Here is a 21,833-nt window from a genome sequence, read left to right as displayed (position 1 = left end):
ACCCCTTCTCCTCCTCCCCGGCTTACGCGGGTGTCTTGGGGCTTGAAGCCCCAAGGCACCCCTTTTCAGTGCGGGGAAGCGGCTTTTTGCCGCTTTCCCCGCAGCCTGCAAAGCGGGGATTGGGCCTCTGGAGGCTGCCGGTCTGGCAGCTGAGGCCCATACACCGGGAAAAGGGCGCGTGCAGCCCGCCCCAAAGGCCGTCTGTAACCCGCCTGTGAGTCCTGAATACTTTGCATTCATTGCCCAATAACTGTCTTGACCTCTCTTGGAAAAATGGTGCCTTAAACATATTAAATTAGGATCCTTCAGGGAGAGTACGTCAAGCAAAAGACATGCAGACCATAACAGCCACTGGCTCTCAGCACTGTCAAATTAGTTAAGGCTGAAATGCAGACATTAAATGACTGGGATTCAGCTTTTGGCTTTGAAACAGGAGACTGGCCTCTATTCAGCTGGCATGTAGGCCACACAATTCTGCTGCTGAACTATATGTCTTCGTGAATCAAATTCAATGTACAGTCATGAACTGAGAGGGCATGTTGCTTCCGCACCAAAAACCTTAATGCTGTGGGAAGCATAATTGTAATGGTGGTGCTCAGTCTTGCATTATTATCATAACAATTTTCAAAGACCATTCCCCAAATGGAAATTCTAGCTGTGTTGTAAGTTCTGTTTGTTAATCTCATTTCACATAGCTACACAGACATTTAATTAGTCATTTCCTCCTTGCTTATTTTAGAGATTCTTCTGCTTCTCAGTTATGCAATTGTGATAATTAAAAAAAACAATTTTAGAATTAATGAGCAATGGTCTGGGTGCAAGATGTAGTGAACTAATTAAGGTCCAGGTCAGCACGGGGAACCAAGTTGGGAATCCTCAGGCCAAGAGGAAAAGAACAATTAAAGGGCCAATGCTGAGAAAGCTGGAGGCCGCCATTCTATGGAGGTGTGTGAATTCACTCTGGATTATAGTCCAGGCTTCAAAGAGACGGGCCCATTCACCTCCTTTAAAGTTCAAACTAACCTGAGGAGGTCACGTCCCACTGATGATGAGTCACTCACCAGCTGCTACTGATACTTTAAAAGAAAAGAGGCAAGCAGGAACAAAACTAATTAAAGGGCAAGATAATGGAATTCATCAGCAGTACTTTGTGTCACTGGACACATACTAACATATTATTTCATACCTACTCGTTTTAACTATACAGTCTTGTGTTTAACAATCGTCACTTTAACCTATTTGACGATGATGGCTTCTGCACTTTCTCTTTCTATTCCATCAACTTTTACCGTTCCTTCTCCATTATCTCTTCCTCAAAAAAAATACTTCCTTTTTCCCTCTTCCCTTCCCTTCTGCTCTTCTCTCCCAGTGCTTGTTTCAAACTGGTAGACTTGTAAAACACACTGTAAAAAGTGACAGCATTTTAAATGGGCCATCATTTCCAGTAGTTTTCAAAGATTGTAATCTGGGCCTTAATATACCTCTTTCCTTCTACTCATTACCTGGCTTGTATTACACGGGCAGCCATGAAAGAACTAGACAAAATCCTAAGAGTAAAGATATATCAAATGAACACTGAAGTTAGAATTGTCCGAAACCATTGTTGTCCATAGAATTGCCCCCCATCACCATGTATGATGGCGAAAGCTGGGCGTGAAGAATGGGTATGAAAATCACTCTTTGGTTGTGGTGCTTTGGAGACTGTGTATACTTTGGCGCCAAAGAAACAATGAGCCACTGAAACAGATCAAGCTGGAAAATCTCCTTGGAAACCAACATGTTCAAATTGAGGACATGTCATACTTTGGCACATCATGAGATTGCAGACTCTTGGAAAAAGACAATATGCTAGGAAAGGTAGAGATAGTAGAAAAAGAGAAAGGACTACATGCCAGGGATAGGAGGCTCATGGGGCGTCATGGGGCTGGATTTATAGAACCTAAACACAGGTTGCTATGGTTGGGGTGACTCAAGGCCATTAACAACAACGCACAGTTGCACAGTGCAATGAAGGAGCTCTCCCCTTGTTTACTTTTTTTTGGAATTTGGAAACTGCTGTATATATTGATGTGTAATTATGGAAATTTGGTGGGTACAGCGAGGGCGCTTAATGCGCCCTTTGCGCGGAGCAAGAAGGAGCTCCGTTTCAGAGCTCCTTCCTGGTTTGCGTCGCTGGGCACAGCCTTCAGACGGCTGCGCCCAGTGAAGCAAGGGAGAAAGGGGCCAAGTGGCCCCTTTCTCCTCCTCCCCGCTGCCGCGGGGTGTCCTTGGGGCTTGACGCCCCAAGGACACCCCTTTTCAGGCTGCGGGGAAGCGGCTTTTTGCCGCTTCCCCGAAGCCTGCAAAGTGGCGGATCAGGGCCTCGGAGGCTGCCGGTCTGGCAGCTGAGGCCCCAATACACCGGGGAAAGGGGCGGGTGCAGCCCGCCCCAAACGGGCCGTCTGTAACCTGCCTGTGAGTCCATGAGATACTTTGCATTCATTGCCCAATAACTGTCTTGACCTCTCTTGGAAAAATCGGTTGCCTTAAAAGTAATTAAAATTAGATCCTTCAGGGAGAGTACAAGCAAAAGACATGCAGACCATAACAGCCACTGGCTCTCAGCACTGTCAAATTAGTTAAGGCTGAAATGCAGACATTAAATGACTGGTGATTCAGCTTTTGGCTTTGAAACAGGAGACTGGCCCTCTATCAGCTGGCATGTAAGGCCAAACACTTCTGCTGCTGAACTAGTCTTCGTGAATCAAAATTCAAATGTAACAGTCATGAACTGAGAGGCATGTTGCTTCCGCACCAAAAACCTTTAATGCTGTGGGAAGCATAATTGTAATGGTGGTGCTCAGTCTAGCAATATATTACTCCTAACAATTTTGCAAAGACCATTCCCCAAATGGAAAATTCTAGCCTGTGTGTAAGTTCTGTTAAGATCTCATTTCACATAGCTACCAGACATTTAATTAGTCATTTCCTCCTTGCTTATTTTAGAGATGCTTCTGCTTCTCAGTTATGCAATTGTGATAATTAAAAAAACAATTTTAAGAATTAATGAGCAATTGGTCTGGGTGCAAAGATGTAGTGAACTAATTAACGGTCCAGTCAGCACTGGGGAACCAAGTTGGGAATCCTCAGGCCAAGAGTGAAAAGAAACAATTAAAGGGCCAATGGCTGAGAAAGCTGGAGGCTGCCATATCTATGGAGGTGGTGAATTCACTCTGGATTCTAGTCCAGGCTTCAAAGGAGACTGGGTCCATTCACCTTTGATAGCCCCTTTAAAGTTTAAACTAAAACCTGAGGAGGATTCACTGTCCCACTGATGCTGAAGTCACTCACCAGCTGCTACTGACTACTTTAAAAGAAAAGAGGCAAAACAGGAACAACTTAATTAAAGGGCCAAGAGTAATGGAATTCATCAGCAGTACTTTGGTCAGTCCAAATTGATTGATGTCATTGGACACATACATAAACATATTATCTCATACCTACTCGTCTTTAACTATACTGTACAGTCTTGTAGTTTAACAATCTGTCACTTTAACCTGTTTGGCGACGATGGCCTTCTGCTACTTTCCTCTTTCTATTCCATCAACTTGTTACCTTTACTTCTTTCCTTCTCTATTATCTCTTCCTCAAAAAAAATGCTTTCCTTTTCCCCTCTCTCCTTCCCTTTTGTTCTTCTCTCCCAAGTGCTTGTTTCAAACTGGTAGACTTGTAAAACACACTTGTAAAACGTGACAGCATTTTAAATGGGCCATCATTCCCAGTAGATATTCTCAAACTCAGATTGTAATCTGAGCCTAATAATTACCTCTTTCCTTCTTACTCATTTACCTGGCTGTAGTTACACAGGGCAGCCATGAAAGAACTAGACAAAATCCTAAAGAGTAAAGATATACAAATGATCACTGAAGTTAGAATTGTCCGAACCATTGGATGTCCATAGAATTGCCCATCCATCACCATGTATGGATGCGAAAGCTGGGCAGTGAAGAAAGTGGGTATGAAGAAAATCAACTCATTTGAGATGTGGTGCTGGGGAAGACTGTTGAGGATACTGTGGGCAGCCAAAAAGACGAACAAGTGAGCCACTGAACAGATCAAGCTGGAAATCTCCTTGGAACCAACATGATCAAATTGAGGCATGTCATACTTTGGCCACATCATGAGATTGCAGGACTCATTGGAAAAGACAATAAAGCTAGGAAAGGTAGAGAATAGTAGAAAAAGAGAAAGACTACATGCCAGATGGATAGAGAGCTCATGGGGCAGTCATGGGGCTGGATTTATAGAACCTAAACACAGGGTTGCTATGAGTTGGGGTTGACTCAAGGGCCATTAACAACAACAGCACAGTTGCACAGTTGGCAATGAAGGAGCTCTTTTTTTCCCCTTGTTTACTTTTTTTTGGAATTTGGAACACTGCTGTAACTATTGACATGTGTAATTATAGGAAATGTAGGTGGGTTACAAACCGCCATAAAGTACGTATTCACTACGTATTAGGGTTAGGAAGGAGCGGTGCTTCTGCACCCCCTAACCCTAGTACGTAGTGAATACGTACAATATGGCGGCGGCCGTTCCACATGGCTGCTGCCATATTGACGTAGCGGAAACTGTGCGTCCGCACGTCGCGCGTCGCTTATGACGTCGCGAGTGCACCATTGGCACCTTGCGGCATCATAACTCCCATGCTCCGCGTGGGAGTTGCGTGGTTTGGCTGCTGCGGCTCCCTCGTGGAGCAAACAGCAGCGCCAGCAGACCGCTGCAAAGCGGCGGTCTGTAACGCACCATAGTTTCACCAGGGTGTCTGTGCACATAGTCCAGGATCCCTAAGAAGATGCTGCACCAAGAGAGGAAGGGTCAAGCTTCCTTCCCTGCCTCCTACTACCACAATTGCTGCAGCAACCACCACTAGACAGAAGGAGGAGGATTGGGGCTGGGCTTTGGACCCTATTACACATCTGCTAATGTCATGAAAAGCACAATCGGATCTGAATTGGGCCACAAATTAATTACAGGGTTTTCTGCAGAGAGGAAAGGGCTCAGTTCACCAAGCCAACCATGAATGTTTGTGTGTGAGGGGGAGTCACCCATTAATGATCCACATTTTAGAAGCTGATACTGCTTCAGGCTAAGAGGAGGGAGCTGGCAAAACTACCTATGAGTATTCCTCGACTAAGAAAACCCTATGAAAAATTCATAGGGTCACCATAAGTTGATAGGTGACTTGAAGGCATACACTGATACACTGCAATTGTATCTCCTGATTGCCATAAATAAGACTGGGGGGGGGGGGGGGGGGGGGCAAAAGGACTACAGAAGCACTGGAATGCAGCCATTTCACAGTGATGTCATCTGCATTATCCAGGCTGAAAGGGTGAGTGAGTAATGTTCCTCCCATTGAAAACAGCTACAGTGAAATCATAGGTCACTGAATTGTTTTGTGGAGATACCATTCATTGTGTCCACCGCCTATGTGAAATAATTTCATGCCTATGTGTCCCTAACCTAGTCCTTCCCAGAGTCCATGCTTATCCCCATGTACCAGGCCTCGATTCCCAGCTTGGACATGAAATCCACTGGGTGTCCATGGCTAAGGAACACTCTCTCAGCCTCGGGGGAAGGCAAGGGCAATCGTCCTCTGAACAAATCTAGCCAAGAAAATCCCATGATAGCCAAGCCTTAAGGTCACTATAAGTCGGAAACAACATGAAGGCGCACAACAACAACAAACTGATATACTGGATCTCCATAACTAGTGGCAGTAGCCAGAGGCAAGCCTAAGCAGTACTGAGAGGGGCTAGCATTCCAGACAAGGAGGCAGAGAAACTGACTAAGACCTTGAATAGGTTACTTTTTGAAGTATAGATCCTAAGATCCCTGTCTCTTGATGGACCGCACAGCCCTTTTTTGGGGCTACAACTCACAAAAAACCCATATGACCATGATAGATGGGAGCTGTAGTTAACCCCCCCCCCCGTGGTGGTTCCCAAACTTTGGTGTTCCAGATGTTTTGGACTATGATTCCCAGCATTCTTCACTGTTAGCCAAGCTGGATGGGGCTTCTGGGAGCTGAAGTTACAAAAACCTGAAGGATTAAAGTTTAAGAATCATTTCCCTAAAACCTGTCCTCATTTTCTGCAAAGAGACAGTGTTTTGGAGAATGGGATAGAATTTAAGGGTTTGTTGCTCAGTTCTGGGGTTCCTTGCTTCTCCATCAGCCAGTCAGTCTCAGATTTCAACTGACACCACTCTTTCTTTTTTCCATACAGGGTTAAAGCTTCCAAAGATGACCCTAAAGAGACACCAGCAGCCATGCTTGTGATGAGGTACCTCATGGGACACTCACAACTTCCTGCCCAAGACCACATGGCCTCCAGTGCATCACAACTGCAGCCAAGGCAGAGTTTTTTTAAAACTCATTTTCCTCTCATCTCTCAGGCACTGACGTAGGTTGGTGGGATGCATGTGCTAAGTGAACTGTGTGTTTATTTTTAAGAGAATCTGCACACCAGCAGTAATAAGTACACTGGGTCCACCACAGGCTCTCAGGTTAGGGGCACAAGACCCCTGTGAAAGTGAAAAACCACAAATAAAAAAACACTTTTAGTGTAGCGGAGTCTCCCTCCTTGGAGGTCTTCAAACGGAGGCTGGATGGCCATCTGTCGGGGATACTTTGATTTGGACTTCCTGCATGGCAGGGGGTTAGACTGGATGGCCCTTGTGGTCTCTTCCAACTCTATTATTCTATGATTCTATGATTTAAAAAACCCTGAGAGAACACCTCTCTAGGGATCTCTAGGTCCTCTAGCACTACTTTGTGGCCAACATCTTGTAGACGTTCACCACAGAATTGCACTGGAGGAAGTACATAGGCCTAGAGAATTGTTCTCTCTAGGAATCACTAGGTCAATGATGCGGAACCTTTTAGAAACAGAATGCCAAAACTCAAAGGCATTCCTGCACTGGGTTTTACCAGGTGCTGGGGGGGACTTCAAGGAGGCCAGGACTTCTGCCTTCTGGGGGCAACTTTCCCATAGACAGTTCAAGGCCCGGGAGGGCGGGCGGAAGAAAAGGAACAGGCGCACATGTGCCTCAGAGGGCACGTGTGCCCTCAGATAGGGCTTCGCATGCCACAGAGCACATGCATGCTATAGGTTTCCCACCACGGGCCTAGGTCCTCCAGCATGACTCTATGGTCAATATCTGCCAGAGTTGCACTGAAGGACCTAGAAATACCTAGAGAGAACTTATTAGTCAAATTCATGAATAATCAAATCTGCAAAAGTCCAAGCCACAAACAGAGAGGAACAACTGTAATTTTATTAATTATTAATTATTATCCAAAGTCCTGTTGCACATGTCCTCCATTTTTCTGAATAGGCCATCCTCTTCCTCTTCCCAAACCAACAGACAGAATACAGTTGTCCCTCTGTTTTTTCTCTGACACACACACACAAAGAGCAGCTTCTCTTTCAGTTCCCAAAACACAAAGACCCAGGCAGAGCAGCAACAGCAGCACACATACACTGAGCAGCCTGCACAATACACACTTCCAGTCACAAACCCACAATAGCTCATACTAATACACTTCACAGCTATTTACTTGCATGCTTCCAAATCTGTAACACCTTTTCATCCACACAAAGACACAGAGGGAAGCTGCACCCTCATATCTTATATATATGCAGAACACACACATTCAACCTTAATAGGTCTCTCAAACATACAGCAAGAACTCTTTCATTCACAGTTTCACACAGTCCTTACTCACCTGTTGACTTGTCAGCATTGGCTGTCCTCTAGTGGACATTTTATTAGCACAAAGAAGGTTCCACCTGGAAGATGCCCTCTACTTGTCTGATGTATCCCACCAACAAGTGTTGCCATGACTTGCCCCACTGTTGTTGTTGTTGCTGTTGTTGTTGACCACCTTTGACCTGATCTTGATTCATGGTTACCCTGTGGATGAAACATTTCCAAGACTCCCTGTCCTCCACTGTTCGGCTCAAGTCCTGCAAATTCATACCCATGACCTCCTTACTAGAGTCTATCCATCTAGCATTTGGTCTTCCTAGCTTTCTACTTCTCTCCACCTTTCCTAGCATTATTTTTTTTCCCAATGAGTCATGCCTTCTCATGACATGTCCAAAGTATGACAGCATCAACTTGATCATCTTGGATTCCAGGGTTTTAATGCTTGATCTGTTCAGGGACCCATTTGTTTGTGTTTTTGTCTGTCCATGGTATCCAAAGCATATTTCTCCAGCACCACATCTCAAATGAGTGAGATTTTCTTCCTATCATTTTTCTTAACTGGCCAGCTCTCACATCCTTACATGGTGATAAGGAATACAATGGCTTGTACGATTCTAACTTTCACACTCAATTGTATATCTTTACATTTTTGGATCTTTTCTAGTTCTTTCATAGCTTAGTCTTCTGATTTCTTGACATCAGTCCCATTCTGATTAATGTTTGATCCAAAGTACAGGAACACTTTTATTATTTCAATTTCCTCATTGTTTAGGTTGAATCTGTGTAGATTTACCGCTACATCATTGAAAAGGGGATACTGCATCTTAATACTTTTAGGGATACACTGTGGATTTCCACCAAACAGCGGAAAGAGTATCCTTGAACTTTTTGACATAGCTTTGGAGCATAAAGGAGAAATTGAAGGGATTTGGGGATAGGCCAAAATACCATTGGAAACAGGGAGCCTTTCAACCTCAAAACACCGTAATTCATAACCAGATCTTTTCTGAAATACGACCAGACTATCTCTTGTGAAGTGGATTTTCCATTCCATATTTCATACCAATAGGACTTTTTATAGTACATATCTAAGCACGTTTACTAAGCATGTTTACTCAGAGAAGGATGTTTCAGAGTTCAGTGGGGTTTAGGCTCAAAGAAGTATACAAAAGATGAATTTATGTTAAATATGTGTTCAGCCTTTAAAACACAGATGGGAATCATAAGGGCTTCTACATGTTTTTTAACGACAACTTCCAGTGTAGCCAATGATGATGAATGAAGAGAGTTGTTGTCCAACAACATCTGGAGAGCTGCATGATTCCCATTCTCCTTTGTACCTATTCCCATGCTTTTTAACACATTAAACATAAATTTCCATCGCATACCATCGAATGCCTTTTTGGCATCGACAAAAATTAACGCCATTTCTTTCTCTTTGTGAATAGTGTGATGTTCTATTATATTTAATATCGTTCTTGTATTATATCTCAATTGTCTTTCTGGCAAAAAACCATTCTGATCATTGTTAATAACTTTACACAAAATCTTTTTCAGCCTGTTAGCTAGTATTCCTGTAAAGGTTTTATAATCGATATTTCATAAGGCTATTGGCCTATAGTTTGACATTACTGTATTGTCCTTACCTTCCTTTGGGATAAATGAGACATTAGCTGTGTACCACGCATTAGGTCTACCTTCTCGAATTAGAGTTTCTTACTTCCCTCACACCCCCTCAGAAACAAACTGTTATATTATCAATTAGTCCAATTAGAATACAAGGTTAACCAATTCAGAATGTCCTTCCTATAATTTGGATCTGCTCTGCTTTCTTTCTTGGCTTCTTCAAAGTGGAGCTTTTAAATCCTTGCTTTTTTTTTTAGTTGAAGTCTTGACACCAATGTCGTTGTTCTTTTATTTAAAGCTTTGAAATAATTCCACCTTAATCCCCTTTTCAAGGCTCCTTTACCACCCAACTCAAAGGTTCCCTCTTACAATAATCCTTATTTTACTCCGGACAATCTTCTAAACACAGTCCAATTGGGCACCAAAAAAGGAAGAAAAAGGATGTAGAAAATACTTTTCAAGGAAAGGGATCTCTTTCTTTATCTGTCCCCTTATTAATAGGCGCAAGCCTTTCCCAGATGTAACAGGGAGCTGGGTTTTCCGTCCTTATAAACGCACACACATCGGTGGAAGCAAAATGCAGCAGTCACAATAAAGAATAGTGCAGAGATTTTACTTAGAGGAATGCGTTCTTCTTAAATTCCTATAATCGCTGCTTCAAAAAGTGGTAGGCTCGCTCGTACCGCTAAGGCTTCCGCCAGCTTCAAGCACACCCGCGCCTCCCGGGCTCCTTGCCGCTCCGATTCGTTACCTTCCCTTCTTCTCTTTGTCTTTCTGTCAGCTTATGAATCGGGCTCTGGGGAGTCCCTGGAGTGCAATGTGGGCGCCTCTGGATTCCCCTTATCGAGGGGGATACTTCGGTCCCGTCAGATTGTCTCCCGCGGGACCTAGTTGCTGGCGGTTGTCGCCCCAAGGGAGAGCCTCTCTCAGCTGCGACCGCCGCGATCCACCATACCACTCGAATTAGAGAAAATTTTTGTTTGCCCAAATGGTTGCATTTGAGTTTGGGTTTTTGACCTTGTACTCATTGCCATAACGTACTTTACCACAAGTATTTAGCAAGTTATTACTCTATTGTATTTTATTTTGTTTGTTTAATTTTTATGTTGAATCCAGTCAGGTCAAATTCTTAGTTTATGGTTATTTTCCTTTTTTCCCCTTGATTCTAATTACGACTTCCCCCTATTTTACCCAAATGTCAGTCCATATATATCTCTTCTTACATCCAGAAGAGTAATACACTGTCTGGGTTAAATATCATGTAGTTGCAATGGAACCTCCTTTTCCTTTTCTATCTTTGTTGATGCTAAAATGGGAGATTTGACACAAGGCTTTCTATAGTAATAATGGCTACTCTGCGGCCCTCTCTTGCCTCCCGAGGCAAATCCCCTCGGTAGGGAGTTTGTGTTGGGAGGGAAGCACAGGCCCCCTGCGAGTCCCCCAAATAACCCCCTTTCATGGGGTGGAAACCCAGGCTCTGAAAAAGGAGCCCAACTTATCACTATCAGAAGAGCTAGTGAGACCTATGCCTCACATCACCAAGCGTCTGCCTTCCCTGGAAAGATTGACCGTGATATTAAAAAATAAAAATGAAGAGGTCAATAATTGGAAGATATTAGACGACTTTCTGAAGAAATGTTGGAACTGGAAAAATTAGATTAATGGTATAATAAAAATATGGTAACAGTGGGTATGTTAGGTATGAAGAGTAATAACATAGATGAAAAAAATTATAAGATTTCTGTGGATTATGTAAATGAATGAGAAGTATGCAAGGATGTGTTATTTTTTATATACTACACCTTACTGTAATTGCTTGGAACATTGTGGAACAAGATGTAAACAGATATGTAGGAACTTCATTGTATATATACAAATGTAAGATTGTTGTTGATTTTAATTAATAAAAAAAATCAGATAGATTGAATTTATGTAAATTTTCCATGGACCAGCGTCAACTCTCTGCTCAGCCATGGAATCCCATTGGATGACCTTCAGTATGTTACACTCTCTCAGCCTTGGAGGAAGTAGCAAACCATCTCCAAACAATTTGAAGTCAAAGGCTTTCATGGCCGGCATCCATAGTTTTTGGTGGGTTTTTCAGGCAATGTGGCCATGTTCTAGAAGAGTTTATTCCTGAAGTTTCGCCAGCATCTGTGGCTGGCATCTTCAAATGTGGATTCTCGGTTGTTTCACCAAGTTATTTCCAATTCCAATAAGTATTCAATGCCTTTCCTAATAAAACTATAGAGAAGTCATTAAAGATGTAGCCACCCTTCAATAGGCTTTCCAACTGGCCACAGCAAAAAGCAATAGTGTGTTTTCGTAAACATAAGGTAAGCAACTCCGGAGGGGCAGGGGGATTCTCTATTACAGTGGTGGCGTACCTATGGCACATGTGCCAGAGGTGGCACTCAGAGCCCTCTCTGTGGGCACACACACCATCATCCCAACACAGAGTTCACTAGAGTTTGTCACTAGAAATCCAGAGGGATGTGACTCTTTGCAATAAACAAGTTGGGTTTGGGCTGCAGTTTGGGCACTAGGTCTCTAAAAGGTTCTCCATCACTGCTCTATTAGCTCTATTGTTCCAGAGGCTTAGACTTGATAGCCCTTGTAGTCTCTACCAATTCTATGATTCTATGATCCCTTTCTGCAGGGTGGGATTAATAACACTGGACCTGTAAAGACTGACATATTTTCAGTGATCCCCTCTAATAAGCAGAAGAGAGCTGAGAATGAATGGGTATGGCTGGCAGGCACCAGTGGAGAAAAAGTAGCAGTAGTCATTTTGGCCTTGAACAAAGAAGTGCCAAACGAAATGTCTCCAGCGACTGCCATTGTCTTTGGGCTTGGAGGTAGTGTGCCTATCATGGGGTTTTCTTGGCAAGATTTTTTCAGAGAAGGTTTGCCATTGCATTCCCCTGAGGCTGAGAGCATGTGACTTGCTCAAGGTCACCTAGTGGGTTTCATGGCCGAGCCAGGAGTCTCCACTGTCTTTGTCCAATGCTCAAACCACCACACCATACTGGTCACCAGCCCAAAACCCCACATGGTATGTATGTGTGTGAATTACATATTTTTGAATTAACCACATGATTTTCAGTACAAATCAAAATTTGAACTATTTTACAGCATGAAAAGAAGCATTATCAGCTGAATCTACTGTATACGAGACTGTTTGAAAATTTGCCCATTCTCTCCTTCAGGAAAGTTGCTGGCATGAAAAATTCAGGGGCAGATAGCACTTACTTTCGATCTTAAAATCCTGCGTTCAGATTCTTCAAAACAGGCAATACTGTGCAGGGTTGTTGCCAAGATGACTGATCCAAGAAAACCAAGTTTGGTCTGAGATTTCAGCACATGATGCTGGCAGGACATGGCCCATGGACTTCTGTCCAGAGTCCTACTCATAAGCAGGGAACTCCTGCTTGCAAAACACAGCATAGGCCTGTTACAGACTGCCAAAATAAAGCTGCTTCAGGTCTCTTTGGAGGTATGCTATTTAAATGATGCATGGGTCCTAAGAGTCTGGAGGTTGCACCAAAGCCACACTCCATGCCTAAGCACTGGAGTGCAGCTTTGATGCAGCTTCCAGATTCTTAGGATGCATGCATCATTTAAACAGCATACCTCCAAAGAGACCCCAAGCAGCTTTATTTTGGCAGTCTGTAACAGGCCATAGCTGGCTTACCATTGGGTGAGCTTGGGCAAGTCACTCTCACAACCTCAGAGGATGGCAATGGCAAACCCTCTCTGAAGAAACCTGCCAAGAAAACTGAATGGTAAGAGTTGTCATGAGTGGCAATGTCTTGAAGGCACACAACATAATCATCAAAGTAATATACTTTACCATCTGCAGAAGGGGCCCATATAAATGTGAGAGCCACAGTTCAAAACTGTCTAAATGCTTGAACCTGAAGTAGCACCTAAGTATTGAAGCAACAGAGATACAGTGCATCCCCAAGGCTTAATACATGAAAAATTACTCTTTTTTGAACTACAGCTCCTATACTCCTCTTGGCAAAGAATAAAACATCCAAGCTCTGCTCATAGAGAACTTAGAGGAGCTAGACCCAGATGGTATAACCACAGGATGAGGCAATGACACATGAGATGGAGACTATTGGAGATCAGTTTGCAATGGGAAACACTGATGAAGAGAATGAAATCCACAAAATGAATGGTGTCATTTAGGGACCTGAGAACTTTCTACATGATTTTAAGGAGTGCAGGGGAGAACTAGAAGTAAAAACACGAGGCAGAGAAGTGACCTCATGTCTGCTGTGCAGGAGTTGCCAAACTTGAAAGACTTCAGAAGGGACAAGAAAATCTTCATTCTATCCAAAGAATAGTTTTCCCACACCCCATTTTGGAGGTGAAACCTGTTAAAAGAATAAGAATTCAAATTTCTGACTTTTAAAAATACAAAAATATCCTGTAAAGAAACTGCAGCTGTGGATTTCCTTAACAGATTATGATGAATGTGGGTTGCCTCAAGGAAATTCCAGACCACTGTTGAGAAATGATGGTTCATGAGAGTAACAAGATGTTTCTCCATGGAAGCTAAGATGACACAAGCTGATCGTAGGAAGGACTGCCATGGCCTCAGATGCCAGTCTTAAGGGCTCAGAAGGTTTACACAGGTGCAGGCAGAGATCCGAATCATTTATGGCTCCAAAAATAACTACCAGGACTTGAAATTGGGCTATGAAACAAACTGACAGCATTTTTTTTTTTTTTTTGGCAGTTGTTGTGTGCCTTCAAGTTATTTCCGACTTATGGTGACCCTAAGGCAAACTTTTTCTAGGCAAGATTTGTTCACAGGAGGTTTGCCATTGCCATCCTCTGAGGCTGAGAGAGTGTGACTTGCCCAAGGTCACCCAGTGGGTTTCATGGCATGTTGCTGTTGTTATTGCTGTTGTGTGCCTTCAAGTAGTTTCTGACTTATGACCATCCGAAGGCAACCATATCATGGAGTTTTCTTGGCAAGATTTGTTCAGAAGGGGTTTGCTATTGCCATCTTCTGAGGCTGAGAGAAACTCGCCCGAGGTCACCCAGCCGGTTTACATGGCTGAGTTGGGATTCAAATCCTGCCATCCATCCACATCACAGAAATAATCCGGTTTAACACTGCTTTAATGGACGTGGCTCAAGTCTATGGAATTCTGGCAATGGTAGTTTGTCAATAAACTACCATTGCCAGAATTCCATAGCCTTGAGCCATCTCCATTAAAGCAGTGTCAAATTGGATTATTTCTGCGGTGTGGCTGAAATTCCATCTCCAGAGTCTTTCTTAGTCTAACACTCTATATGCCAGACTATACTCTCCAACATTTTACAAATGAAAACATGGATACATGTGGCAAAACAACGTCAGAGTGTAGTTGAGATTGCAAATGTTATCAATGAGGGACAACGCATTAGTTAGGAGAGGCTTCTGCAGTTTGCTTTTGCCTGTGCCTACTGTGAAGGGCAAGATTCTGCTCTGTCCTCCTCTCTATTTGATGTTGAGTTAATTGAAAACAAATTACTTTTGCACTTTGAACTCAGTTGGCCACAGTTGAGTCAATTGAAAACAAATTAGGGCAACCTCCCATGACCTCGAGGTTGACCAACTGTATTGAATAAATCAGGAAGTCTTCCATGTTCTAGTTTGATCAACTGTGTTTATTTTTAACTAATTTAAATTAACTAAATTAAATTAATTTAATTTAAATTAATTTAAATTAACTAAGGGCAAAGGAGGAAAGTAGGAGGTAGAGAGAGCAAATGGGATATTTTAAAAGCAACTGAAAAAAATGGGACTATCCATGCCAATCTGGACAGTTGGAGGGTATATAAAAATTAATCCAATGTATCATGGGTAAGATCCAAGCCATTGTGCTATTTTTGCATGTATGTCTAAATATCAGAAAAGTATAGCTTACACTTCTAATTTCTTGGTTAGCCCAAGACATTTTGCTGATACCACTATATCGTCTGAATAAAGCAGTATTTGGTTATTACAGTCTTTGTGATCTAACTCTTTGACTTCAGGGGTGGAAAATCCTCCCCCTTTGGAGGTCTGAGAGGAAGCTAGTCCTTCAGATTTCTTTTCCCCCTCATGGGAAGTGCTTCTACGATGCCGCAAAGGAACAGCAGCTGCGTACAATCTGTGATGAGATCTCCAATGGGACACTCACTGCCTCTTGACCCAAAGTTCCTATAGCCTCCAGCTACCGCCTACACAAAGTTTTTTTTTTAATCGCATTTCTCCTCATCTTGCAGGATTTCATAAAATCTGAGCTGTTTGGAGTGTGTGTGTGTGTGTTTATTTATTTATTTTAAGGCACTCCTCAACACAAATTCATCAAGTCATCTGGGTACCCCTGGGTTCCTTTCATACTGCAGTATTACCAGTGATGTATTCCAGTCTTTTAGTCCAAGTCTCAAGTCTCTACCTTCAAGTCTCAAGCTCTGGTGGCACAGTGGTTAAATGCCTGTACTGCAGTCACTCACTCACAAACCATAAGGTTGTGAGTTCAATCCCAGCCAAGGGGGCTCAAGCTCGACTCAGGCTTGCATCCTTCCAAGGTTGCTAAAATGAGTACCCAGATTGTTGGGGGCAATTAGATTACACTTTGTAAACTACACAGAATTCCTTCCCCACATCTCATGTCAACTTTACAGGTGGAGGACCTTTCGAAGAATTTTGAGCAGTGGTGTAGTATTCTCTGTCAGAGATCTTTGGTGCCACAATCAATTACATTTCCCAGGATTCCCTAGCACTGAACCCGGGCAGCAAAAGTGGTCTCAAACTGGATTATTTCTGCAGTGTGTTTTGGACCTTTGTGACCTTGAGCAAGTGGTATGTACACACACACACTTTTAACTTTATTGTTTATTAACAATCAGATTAAATAAAATATGGGAGAAATACTATAATTTTGTTGCATCTACAGATTTTCCTATATTGACATTTACAGTTCTGTATTACATATCATCAATTGTTGTCTGATGGTTTGATTTTATACATATGATACAGTTTATATCTTATAACAAATTAGACCTAGTTTCAGAACAAAATAAACTATATATTTTTTAGTCTTTTAAAATAATATATATTATGTTATATAGTCTTTGAAAATAATATATATTATTTGATTGATTCTTTTATTTCTTTACTTATCTTCATCTGTTATTAATTTCTAATTGTATTTTTATGTTCTATTTGCAAGTCACACTCTCTCAGCTTTAAAGGATGGCAATGGCAAACTCTTTCTGAAGAAACCTGAGGTCATGGGGGGCTGCCCTAAAAGGTGGGGGTCTGGGGGGGGTCCCCATCAATGTGTCAGCATCTTGAAAGTTTTTGGGAGCTCAAAGGAAGTTTGCAAGAAGCTGGGTAACATGAAGATTGTTTCCACCTATGTATACCAGTACTAACTGATGGAGAATTCCAGGTTTCGTGAATAAAGATTTTTATTTAGAAATATGCAAGAGTGCAATCAAACACATGATAGTACTTCGAACAGACACCCCCATACACAACTAAATGAAACAGATGTATGTAAATGGTCTGGTGGAGGTTTAGGATTATAAAGGAGATATTTACCTCAGATTCAGCATAGTGCAGTGGTTTGAGCATTGGACTATGACTCTGAAGACCATGGTTCAAATCCTGGCTCGGCCACGGAAATCCCCTGGGGGACCTTGGGCAAGGCACACTCTTTCAACCTCAGGGGACAGCAATGGCAAATGCCCTCTGAAGAAACGTGTCAAGAAAACCCCATGATAGGTTTGCCTTAGAGTCTCCACAAGTCAAAAATGACTTGAAGGCACACAAAAACAAATCCACCTATCTTGGACAGGAGACCATGGAAAGTGGAGTGTGGCTCAGACGATGTCTGAAGGTGACACAGAGACTGAAAGAACCTCTCTGTGTACACCATGGGGCTAGATTTGGGACTGATATTTATACCTGAGATCCTAGCCTCGACGGGTGCAAGGCGCTGTCTTACATTGGCCTGTTACAGACTGCCAAAATAAAGCTGCTTCAGGTCTCTTTGGAGGTATACTGTTTAAATGATGCATTGCACCCTAAGAATCAGGAAGCTGCACCAAAGCTGCACTCCAGTGCTTAGGAATGGAGTGTGGCTTTGGCATGACCTCCGGACTCTTAGGACCCATGTGTCATTTAAACAGCATACCTCCAAAGAGACTTGAAGCAACTTTATTTTGGCAGTCTGTAACAGGATTGTAACAAAATTCTGATGGTCTTCTTGTGGAACAAACAGTGGGATTCCAGAATGGCTGACTTTAACTTTGGAGTAACAAAAACAATGATTGGATTTAGACAACCCCATGACAGATGGATAGGGAAGTTGTCTGAGAACATGTCTGGGATTAAGTAGGAAGTGTTGGGTTACTCGCCTTTGCCTTTATCTCATATGCTGAAAGCCTGGGGGGACAATGGAGTGACCAGCAAACCCATTCAGTTTTTATTTTGGTATTACATGGGTTCTTCATGTATCTTCAGATCTATGTGTCCTTTCCATGGGAAAGTTTCCTGGGGTTCCAAAGCCCATTGGGACTTCTTAAGTACATGCCTTGCTCCAGATATGAAAATATGGAAGGTCCATATACAACATGGGGTATGTCAGGTATGTTAATGGGAGGAGGAGGAGGGGGAGGAAGAAAAGGAGAGAAAGAGAGAGAAGAGTGAAAATGTGATTGCATGCTGAGTGACATTGCCTGTGTTTGTGTTGCTCAAAAAGAGGTTTAAAGGGAGGTCACATGTTGTCATCATCATCATCATCTACCATGTACCACACACCCAGAAGCCTCTGCATTGAGTTGCCCACAACCGGAGGTGGTTAAGTATGTGAATGTTCCTGCAGCCCCACATATTGAAGATAAAATAAAGGTGAAAAGGAATTTCTCACAGTTCAGCAACCAACAAATGTCAGTCTGGGTTTGGCACTTGTTAACCTCAAGCTGTTTCAAGTATTTTAAAACCAGTTTTTAGGGCTGCATTTTCACACAGCAAAACAAAACACATTTTTAAAAAACCCAGGGAAAAAAAAGATGATGGTTGCTTCTGGGAGGATTTTGCAGATGAAAAGGCATTCATTGTGCAGCTCTTCTTCCACAGTTCACTCCTTACCATTCATGTACGGTAAGGAAAAAAAAGTCAGAAGGGCTGGGAAAACAAGTGAGGACAATTATATGTGGAAGACAATGTTGTGTAAACCCCTTTCAATTAAATGCCACATATGAGGCACAATAATTGCACAGAATAAAACCCCAGAGGTGCCATAGGTCTAAGTGAAAGGTAATCAAATGAGAAGAAATGTACATATTACCTTGGGCCTCTTTGCACTACTCAGTTAGAGCACTGTGATTTCACTTCAAATACTGTGGCAACTTCCTATGGAATCCTGGGATTTAGAATTCCCAACCAGAAAGAGCTCTAGTACCTCCCCAAACTATGAACCCCAGGATACCATACGATGCATCCATGGGAGGCAGTATGGCATAGTGGTTTGAGTGTCGGACTACAACTCTGGAGACCAGGGTTTGATTCTCAGCTTGGCCATGAAATCCACGCAAGTCACACACTCTTAGCCTCGGGGGAAGACTGTGGCAAAGCTCTGAACAAATCTTGCCAAGAAAACCCCGTGATAGCTTCACATTTGGATCAACATAAATCGGAAACGACTCTAAGACACACAACAACAAAAACAACAACAACAACAAAGTTTAAAAACGATGTAAAACGTTAAAATAATTATTCATTAAATTATTTAAATGTTTTTAAAATTATATACAAACCTTGTACGCAATACACAAACCTTGCACAGCATTTGAAAGCTCAAACCTTGTGAGATTAGAAAGCCTGACAGCACAAAAATGTCTTTATCTACTGCCAAAAGGAGAGCAGGGATGGGGCCATTGTGGCCTCTCTTGGGAGGGAGTTCCAGAGCCTGGGAGCATGCACCAAGAAGGCCTTCTCCATTGTTCCCACTAAATGAGCCTGAGAGGGGGAAGTGTGTTCCTTCCTACATAGTTTCTTGGACAGACTAAGGCACGTCTCAATTTCCAGTTCTCTTCGCTTGGGAGATTATCACACAAGTGTCCCTCCCGATGTTGTTGTAGCTTTTTAAACACCTGAAACAGCAAAAATTCTTATCACATTACCATGCAACTGTGAATTGATAAGAGGTTGCCCACGATTCTTATCGCACTACCGTTCTGTTTAATCGTTAGCTATCTGAGATTAAGTAAAGTCAGACCCGTTTAAGTCCCATTGTTCCTCCTCCAGTTGAAAAGGTTGCCTGGGCATGGATTGGGGTGTCAGACCTCTTTGAATCCCATTGTTCCTGCCCCAGCTGAAACGGTCGCCTCCTCAGCACTAAGAAGTATTGCTTTCATTGGGAAAGGGGATGCAGTCAAACCCCCTTAAATTCCCTTTCTCTCTGAATTACTTCAGGATGACCAAGGGCACATACTTCAAGAACAGGTTAACAGTGGGATTGACAGCTATTCATGGGATTTTCTCATGAATTAAAATCAGCGGCAGAAGCACCTACTGCTGGCCACGATGTAGTGCAATAAAATCCACGGATTACAGTGTCAAACCCACTTTTATCCCACTATTGAAGAACCATGCAATAATTTCCTTGCTGAGCCAAATATGTTATTTTTATTGCAGGTGATGGAAGGATCATGCTAAAATTGAATGTTCTGTGCCTGCTAGTGGGTCGACCTTATCTTTCAGTAGAAGTGAGTTCCAGACAGCCCTCTTTCCTTAAGGCTCCACCTTTTATTTATTAGTTTATTGTTACAGTAGTATCATTCCTTTCCAGCAAAAGGTGATCAGGATAGCTAGCAAAAAAAGGAAGATAAATAATATTACAAACATAATAAATAAAATAAAGCATTTGGACATACTCCTTAGTGAATACTCCTTAGCCAAGTTAGCATTTGTCATCTTCCTCCACTGTGAGCACTGAGCATTTGAATAAAATTGCTGGTTGTGACAGAAGGTCTTTTTGTGGATTGGTCACTGTTTCCAGAAAAGGAAGCAGAGGGCGTGTAGGGACAGAAACAGTGGGATCCCATTAGTTTCTGAAGGAACTCCAGGCCAATGATGATGTGCAAAAGCAATAAATCTGCACTAACTGACCCTAAAGGCCCTGTATCCTGCTTGATCAGGGAAGCTAAGCAGGGCCAGCGCTGATTAGTATTTGGATGAGAGATCACCAATGAATAAGAGTGACCAGATATCTTCATTCCATGGGACTTAAAGGGAGACACAAACACAAAAACACATGCAGCTGACAACTGGAAAGATCTGTATCACCTTACGGAATCCTTTGGAAATTTAGGGCATCATGATTTGCATCTTGTATATGGATCCTATTACATTCCATCCTACTCCCAAAACTGTATAAATATCCTTTATAAACTGAGGCTTTCATATCACGCTTTAATGCAACTGAAGACGTGGGTTTCTATCTACAAAAGCTCGTGCTAAAAATATATTAGTCAAAAAGGTGCTGCTACATTTCTTTTTTCCCACCTCCCTCTCCCTTCCTCCTTTAGCATGGCTACTTCTTTGAGATCTGCTACAATGATATTGTGGTGATTTATACTGTTGTTTGTTGTTATAGGCCTACAAGGCGTTTACAACTTATGAAGACCCTAAGGTTTTCTTGGCGAGGTTTGTTTGGAGGAGGTTTGCCATTGCTTTCCCCTAAGGCTGAAAGAGTGTGACTTGCCTAAAGTCACCCAGAGGGTTTCATGGCTGAGCTGGGAATCAAACCCAGGTCTCCAGAGTTGTAGTCCAGCATTCAAACTGCAATGCCACAGTGGCGCTGGTTTATCTTACCCTACATTTAATTTGCTTATGAGTAAGCCATTTGAATAGCGCTGTCAATTTGAAATGGCCTCCCCACAGAATCAGTCCTATTGTGCTCTCAGCAAAAATGGGTTTGCCATGAGGCTGCTGCTGTCTGTCTGCATTTGGCATTATTCCACATGGGCAACCAAGGACCCTGCACCCAGTGGTGTGGTGAATGGCCTGTTGCTGAACTGGTTCTGCTTGTACCAATCCCTAGGGCAGTTCCCTCTCTCTGATTTTAGCCTGTTTCTTCCCATGAAAGCCTAGCTTGCAAGTTCAGACCAGCTATTTGGGCCAGACACACCCCTGCTTTGGCATTGGCACTGGACCCACCTCTCCTCTCTTTGAGCACCCACACAGAGGGAGGCTCCTGCCAAAAGTAACTCCAAGGGCAACAGCATTGGCGGGGGCAAATTTGGGATTTGTGCACCAGCCAACCTGGACAAGTTGGCACCCTGGAGAGGTACCAACAGAGCTGAAGATGGGGATCTGTGTACTATCAGCCTATGCAGTTCGTTCTCAGCTTGGATGCAGATTCAGGGTTATGTGTTGGCCATATAGCAAATTA

The 21,833-nt window shown here is 42.8% G+C and overlaps 1 long non-coding RNA gene across 1 annotated transcript in view; it reads left to right on the top strand.

The window, feature by feature from the left end:
- Positions 1–9,461, top strand: part of LOC121920887 — a 20,899-nt gene extending 11,438 nt beyond the window's left edge. The window contains exons 2-3 of the long non-coding RNA XR_006101786.1: positions 6,270–6,446; positions 8,528–9,461. This is a non-coding gene — a long non-coding RNA (uncharacterized LOC121920887). The remainder of the gene's footprint in view (positions 1–6,269; positions 6,447–8,527) is intronic.
- Positions 9,462–21,833: the final 12,372 nt, after the last annotated feature.

This window comes from Sceloporus undulatus, chromosome 2 (assembly GCF_019175285.1).
Source record: "Sceloporus undulatus isolate JIND9_A2432 ecotype Alabama chromosome 2, SceUnd_v1.1, whole genome shotgun sequence".
NCBI classification, from domain to species: Eukaryota; Metazoa; Chordata; class Lepidosauria; order Squamata; family Phrynosomatidae; genus Sceloporus; species Sceloporus undulatus.
Note: the sequence above shows the minus strand (reverse complement) of the source record. Positions and strands in the feature narration are given on the sequence as shown.